The following is an 8,264-nucleotide window of genomic DNA, read 5'->3' on the forward strand; positions in this document are numbered from 1 at the left end:
GCATCTTCCTTCGAAATCTGCGCAAGTAATTTATTATATACGAAAATTATTATATACAGTGGCTCCTCCAACTTTTCTTAGTGCTAATTAGAACCAGTTTATCGGGAAGTGATGATTTTTTTTTCTCTCTTCGACTGACTTTTTTTTTTTTTTTTTATGCAATATTCCCATTTTGCGCATAAGTTATATCCGCAACTTTGGATGGAAACATAGCCATTGTTTACTCTTTCTTCGTGTTACCTGGACCAAGAAGTACCTGTTTATTTGTCATCACAAGTCCACCGGAGGATGCAAAACGTGTCATCCGGTGGACTTTTGACAGCTCCAAGTCCTTGAAGGCCTTCGTGAAAAATTATACTTCCGCATTTTTGTATTCGCACCCACAGACAGGCGGATTGACAGAGGGTTATTAACAGAACAGTCATTATAAGTGCAGGTTTATCACTGAAAATTGTATCATACTTGGTCTACTCTTTAAACAGCATTATGGTAAAAATAATATGATATAATATGAAATAGGGTAGAGTGGGGGAAAACGCCCCCCTTAAGAAAAGTGTGACGTTACAGTGAAACAAAACATAAATGTGACTAGAATTGCCATCCCGGTTTTGAGTGACTATGGCAGGAGTTATTCACCAAATATTAAAATTGCTCAGCCTTCATAATTAATTAGTATTTTCACTGAAAATATTTTTGTACAAAGGGGGCGTTTTGCCCCAGCGGTGGGGTAAAACGCCCCCCAAGGTGGGGTAAAATGCCCCCTTTCTTACCAACCAGTTTGCTTCATAGATCAACAGCAAAATTAACAGACAATAGTTTTTAATCTCTAAAAGTAAAAGGCAAGTAATGTATCAACATGTATATATATTAATATTTATTTCAGCAATGTCCAAAATAGCCAAAATTAACTACCTTCCATCAGTGAGCTAACTTTGCTAGCAAGCTAGCTAGTTAATGCTCACTTGAGGTAATTTTTTCATGTTTTGTTCAAATATTTAGATTTTACCACCTAGTTATACTGCATTAAGTGTAAAACAAAGGATTTGATAGACAGAAATATTTTATTATAGTAATTATGATAGAGAGAAACTATGCCCCCAGGGGGGCGTTTTACCCCTCAGCGTAGGGGGCGTTTTACCCCACAAGCTATGACTTTTTAAAAAAAAGTTTAATTTTTTTAATATAATTATATTCCTTATAAATACCATATGATCTCAAACTACAGACTTCACTATTCATCTATCATACATCACTGCGATATCCTGCAGAACAATATTGTATTAAACACTTGTTTACTAATATCTGAAAATTATAGCATTTACCATGTAATCCTCTTCTCTTCAAATGTGTCGCTGGTGTCAGCTTCTCCGTAGAGATTTGTATATCCCCGTTATCAACGTAGTGCATAGCAACAGTAAAAATGTATCTCGACTACTTTTAGTGATCATTTTGGGAAAAACAGGTGGGGGGCGTTTTACCCCAGGGGGGCGGTTTCCCCCACTCTACCCTAATATGGCGTTTTGCTTCATCTGAAACTGACAGAACGACAGTTTCTTTCAGTTTTCCACTCCGTTTGGCCTAAAACACTGGTCTTGGTCATTCAGTTTGAAATGTTGACCACAAAAGAAAAATGTTTTTCAGATTTTTTGTCGAGGCTTCTCTCTGTATTTATGATTCTTTGCAGCCTTTGGCCACTGCCTATAACACGCCGGATTCTTCACTGGAAACCGAAAGTAAAAACGTTTACTCTTTGAATTCTTCCAGGGAATAATACAAGTCGACACCATTATGACTAAAAGTTTGCTAAGCAGTATTTCCTACTAATGCAAGGCAGTATTTGACTCTGGTAAGTATATCCATATCAGACTGGTGGGAGTGGCCTTAAATGGCAACATGCCTAGTGCGGTGTTGATGTTTTCCTATACCTATTTGGCAAAAGTGAAGACAACAGCCTTTTTTCTCTGTTTTCTCTAGTCAGGTAGCACAGATTTAAAAAAATAAATAAATAAAAATTGTTCTCCTGTATTAGCAGCCAAGTTTTATAGAAAGCCCATTTTGCCAGCGATTAAGTAGCTCTTAAACTATCATGAAAATATTGTCTCAACGCAACAAATCGTAAAGGTCTTAACAATTCTTTCCCGGCAGTTCTTTCGTGAGATTCACCCACTGAGAGTTGGATAAAAAGCAGCAGAGACAAGAAAAAAAAATGAGGTCAAGGAAAGAACAACAGGAACAGAGAGAGAAGGAGAGAATAATTTGCATATATGATAGTGTTTTCGTTGAGTGTTTTGGTTGCCGGTGGCTCTGCGAGCTCTGATTGCTGTTAAATATTTCTGACTCATTTAAACGGCCTGATCTACAGCAGTGTTGTTTCAGAAAACGGGCCGCGGCCAACAGAGACTGGGGGAATTTTAGCCTTCCTCTGGCCACGGGGAATCATCTCACGTAATCCATTGTCTTACTGCTTTTAATCACTTACCCCCATTTACAGTCAATCACTTTTACAGTGCACTCAAGGTTGATCTTATGAAGGTAATATGATGCCATAAAGAATCACATGCCCAGGGTAAGATTTGTGAAAGTGTACATAAGATTGCAAGCGTAAATAAAATTTGCATGTGCAAGAGAAGATTTGTTAAGGTGTAAATCGCCTTTCAAGTGTAAGAAAAAAATATTTGCATAATTTTACTGTTATTCGTAAGTGTAATGCATGTATTGTGAAACTGCAGCTTAATGCTTACACACAATAAATATGATCTGTATTCTTCTGATTTCCATTTTTCCGCACTTACACTTTTGGCACGTTTTTTTCGCACAAATATGGCCAAAAGCATATGTGTGAACATATCCTGTGAACAGAAATTTGCAACCGAAACCTAAAGGAAATTCAGTATTAACTCATATAGTCTAATGGTGCACAGCTTATTAAGCAATCATGATTTATTTATGTATTTAACATGTACGTGTGCATTAAAACTACAATTTCGGCAACGAGAACGATGCCAAGCCAAATGAAGATAAAGATGTGTTCTGGCGACCGGCGTGTTTATTGAACCAATCAGATAAGAGTAAAACCAGTCAGCGAGAAGCTTATTTGATTGGCTACATGATGAAGGTGGACCCGCCCTCCTCTTCACGCTTGCAAAACTCAACGAGTGAGAGAATCGTGCCAAAACTGTAAGCGCAGCTAAGAAAGATGCAACTGTACAAATCGGGTTATTTCGGGAACCTTTTTGCCTCATGCACACAACAAGTCATTTAGACATTTGCAACAGTTTCGTTTTTTACACAAAGGTTGGTTTTATGCAATCAATCTGCAAATTTCTGTTCACAGGCCTGCAATGCTTTTGGCCGTATTTGTGCGGAAAAAACGTGCCACAAAGTGTAAGCACAGAAAAATGGAAGTCAGAAGAATACAGATTAATTTTGCGTAAGCATGAAGCTGCAGTTTCACAATACATGCATTACACTTACGAATAACAGTAAAATGCAGCAAATCCTTCTTACACTTGAAAGGCGATTTACACCTTTACAAATCTTCTCTTGCACATGCAAATTTTATTTACGCTTGCAATCTTATGTACGCTTACACAAATCTTACCTGGTCATGCGATTCTTTATGGCATCATATTAACTTCATATGTTCTCTGCAAACTGAACCCCATGACCATGGTAATTTAATAATTTGTTTCCCTGCATTTCTGGGTTTCTTTCTCCTCCTGTAGCATCTTTGTATTCAAAATCAGTCTCCGGGTCTGTGTTTTTGAATTATTGCTTGTGGTGCTGCAGCGGCTCTTGGCACCAGAGGGAAGGAACGATGAGTCCAGAGGTCTTGTGGGAGAAATAAAGGGCAATGAGCGTTCAGGCCGGGGGTAACTTATCTTTAATCATTTCAGATACTCTCTCTCTCTCTCTCTCTCTCTCTCTCTCTCTCTCTCTCTCTCTCTCTGGCCTGATCATGCCATTTCTCTTCTAAATGGAGGCAAGTAGCCTTGGATAAACCCATGTACTCATTTGCTTTGTGTTTATCTGTCTGTTCGGTTCATCTCTTCTAGGATCTGAATTCTGCGGGTCTATGATTTGCCATGCAAGAGGTTTTACTGGCATTTAGCATATAAGCCATGAGGGGCAGTGCATCACACAAAAAAAAAAAAAATTATTTGAAGTTCGTTTAACAAGAAAATACTATTTTTACTACAGTTTTTTGTGTTACTTGTTGCTTTGTAATTGTTTGTGAAATGTACTAGCAATATTTAAGTGAAAATTGTTTCTAGAACCAAATATTTGTCCATTATATACCATTAATATTTTTCAGCGTACCATTATAGAGAGAGTGAAGTTGACGTCATGCCGTGTTGTTCTGGGTAACTGTCTCGTTTAGACGCCATATTAGGAGTAGCCTTTCTACTACTGAGTTTAATGCAGTGATTTGATTTTCTGTTGTGATCGTCAAAAATTTCGCTATTGTAGGTCATTCATGCTGCATCGAAAACTGCCATAGTAACTCGCATCATCGTTCAGTTAGAAAACTGGACAATATCTATGTTTTTTTTCACTTTATGTGTAAAAACACTATGGGAAGCAGGTTGAGGGGGTGAAGAGAAGACGCTGGATAGCAAATCTATCAGTGATGTAACTGATTAAAGCCACTGCCTATCACTCAATAAAATAATTAAAAAATATATATTTTGTTTGGTTTAACCATTGCTGTCACTCGGCTTGCATGCAGCCACTTCAAAACTGTTGATTTTGGTTGTCGTGTGTTATACAGTAACACTACAAATAAACAGTGTTGGTGTCTGTCAACTGAGTGTGACCCATAATCTCTGATTCCCCTCCGTGGCCAAATGGGAAAGTGAATATTTACAATGACAACAGTAAAATTCAGTTGCATTTAAACTTTTCCAACAAAGAAATGGCTTGACTTCTTTCAGCTTGTTGAACACATATTTGTATTTGGACATTTCTACCGTGTGTCAGCTGAAACAGCAGAGAGCGTCCAGTGTGTGACACTGTTTTCACTGTAACCAGATACATGAATTCTGCGGTGAAAACATCAAATGATCATGCCATGAATTAAAATAGCTTCTCTTCCCTGCAAACGATGCCATGGAGAATGTTATTATTCAACATTCAACAGTCCTAGCTTTTTACAGAAAATATTCAGATGTAACCCCATTTGTAAAACATTTTCACAAGCAGGCTAACTGTTATTTAATTATACATTTCTTTTTCAGTAACTGTAACGATTTAGACCATTTGTCTAAAGACCACCTTTCTTTGTGTGCCAGTTATCCCTAAACTCTTAAAAACCTTATTACCTTTTGTTTTACTTATTTGGAAATGAGACATTTGTACCAGTCGCAATGAGACATTTCAAATGATACTAAATATGTATAATACTCTATGTTAATCAGTCTAATTAAACCATATCTTCTTGGGCGAGTCCTTGGTGATCTTCGCATTGGGGGAGAAGGAGAGGGGGATGAGGGAAAGAGGTGTAGATTAGGATGACTCTGAGGTGAGACTTTCGTCTCAATAGTGCACGAGGAGGAGTTCAAATGTTAATTTCCAGAGAGGTCCTTTGTCCTCTCAGTGTCTCGTCGCTCTTCAACCACACTGTCCGGCATCTCCTAATTTCTCAATTCTTACAATGTGGAGGTTAACTGTGATGAAAATCACTGTAATGCACAACTTTTATAAAGCATTTTTGAAACATGATAATCCAAACAAGCAATTATTATTATTATCATAGAAATAGTCCTCATTTACTCCTCCTCATGTCTTCATGTCAACCTTCTTAAGTCATATCACTTACAAAAATGTCATTATTATGCTAAAGAAGTTATTCAAAACTTTTAGTTTTCAGCAGAAAAATGTAGTCCATGTTTATAACAAAATAAGGGCAGATTGAGTAAATGATGACAGAATGACTTCAACTTCATTTTGTTTCCAAGGCGACATTTATGTTTTTCATTAAAAATAATCTAATATCTCTATTTTATTTCAGCTTTATTTCAATTAATTTTTAGTTGCCAATAGCAACACTGCTTTAAACATGACTCATCCAATCAGAATTTAGTTAGCTCTCTCTAATATATTTCCTTATCTCTTATTGTGACCACACAACACCGATACTTCATCTTCTCGCCTCCACCTCTTCCTCTCTCACCCCTCTTTTGTTTTTCTCTCTCTCACTCTGTTTGTCAGGAGCTGTCAGTCAGTGTAAATTACTTTTGACTCCAGGTCCAGAAGGAAAGAAGGCGAAAAGGGGGAGGGGATGTTGGTGTTGTTTTACAAGACTAAAAGAAGACATGGAAAATGGTGCAAAGAGAGAGAAAAGCTGATCACAATGAAGTGTGATACTGATCATCTGAAACTTTCTAACTCTTTAACTCTGCACCAAGGGTGCTGTAAATGTGTCTGTCCACCTGTAGTCCTTGGCAGCTTTGCATCTATATTTCAGTCTTTCCCCATCATGCATAATTTCTCCATCCATTTCCTGTTTCTTCTCCATCAGAGAACTCTTTTTGGTTTGTTTGTTTTGATTTGTGTTTGTGCGTGTGTGTTTCTGTGACATATAATCCCTCATGTTTGTTTTTCCCAGATACGTCTGTTCAGCTCCCCTGGCAGAGAGTGAGTGTGTGAGATGGATGGATGGAGAGAGAGAGAGAGGGTGGAAAATGTCTCTGTAATCAAACTCCTCCTTCTCTCTTTCTCTCTGCCAAACGAGCTCATCTCTCTCTCCTGATCCCTCCATCTCCATCAGCTCAACTCCCCAATTACTTTATACCTCTATTTATCATCACTCTTTCTTTCTAGCTTGATGTACTCTTGCTATTTTTCTCTCACTTACTTCGACTCTCTCTCCTCACCTTCATCATCTGAGAAACATGGGACAAACAGACATTTTGGGAAACTTGAGCATTCCTTGGCTCTTTGATCAGCCTGATATTTTATTAAGATCATTAAAATATTTATCTAAGGCAGATTTATTCATTATTAAAATAGCAAATTTAGCGTTTTAAAAGCCAGTAAGGCAGCTAGAAATGTGTGTAATTCTTCAATTAGAATGTTTTGGTATTGTGTTTTTATGGTAGAAGATGATGTAGCCTGAATAACTTTAAAGGGTTTAAAGAGAGACATGAAGCTGTTACTTTGACAGCTTTTGATAAACCTTTTGAAACAAAACAAAAACCATGCATTTAGATGTTTTATCGTTGCTGATGTACACAAAGCTGATTCATGAATGCTCAGCAACTCCACGAGGTAAGCAAGTTTCAAAGTTTGAGGTAAAGAAACAACAGCCAAAAACACCTGTCCTCAATACATTTCCAGCTATTCTCACCCTGTTTGACTGTAAAATGTTTACCTGTAAAAGTTCATAGTACTTTTAGGGTAAATATAATACTTTAAGGTACTGTAAGCTCGTCTAAATCGGTCCAATGCCGGCATCCGATAGAGGGGGTGAAGGTCTCTGCCCAGTGATTAAGTCATTTAATTCCATTTCAGCTTTTATCTGATTCCATTTTATAAAGAGCTCGAATTTAGGTTAGATTGCCAATTGGTTATTGGTCAATTATATATTAGTTTAGCAATACATTTGATTTTTCTATTTAACTCTTTACTTATTTTTTACCCGTTCAGATTAGGAAACTATGTCGCTCAGAGGTCCTCACACCTTCTGTTTAACGCGGGTCTCACGATCACAAGCTCGCCAGCTTCGGTCACTAAACAGAGGTAATTGGCTATGTACTACCTGAGATGGTCGCATTAACGCTTACACAATCAAAGATACTTTGGTATAGCCCCTGTGGTTTTGCATACACTTGAATTTAAAGTAACGTTTACTTCAGGCAGAGGTATGGCCACTATATAAGTCGACCAACATTACTTTCATTGTGGATTGGCCATGCAGTGGTTGGTAAGAGGTAAGACACACCCAAATTTAGGTTGGTCAAGCAGCATTTTTGTAGCCTGACTACGTCAGACTTCGTACTTCCGCTCAATTTCAGTTCGCTTCTGTACTCAGTCTGAGATAGCGACCTATCTCCCAGTTTTCCTCCGGCCTCAAAACAGCCGGCCAATCAACGAACAGAGGGCGGGCTGAGAGCCATGACGTAGACGCTGATTGTACCGTGGATGCGTTAGATTTACTTCACATAATCTGCAAAAGTCGTTCACAGCCATGTTCACTCCGGTATTTCGCTCGATGGTTTTGTTTTCGCATCATACATGTGTTTACAGTGGAAGTTCGATGCGGC

The sequence above is a fragment of the Rutilus rutilus genome (genome assembly GCF_951802725.1).
Source record: "Rutilus rutilus genome assembly, chromosome: 1".
Taxonomy (NCBI): domain Eukaryota; kingdom Metazoa; phylum Chordata; class Actinopteri; order Cypriniformes; family Leuciscidae; genus Rutilus; species Rutilus rutilus.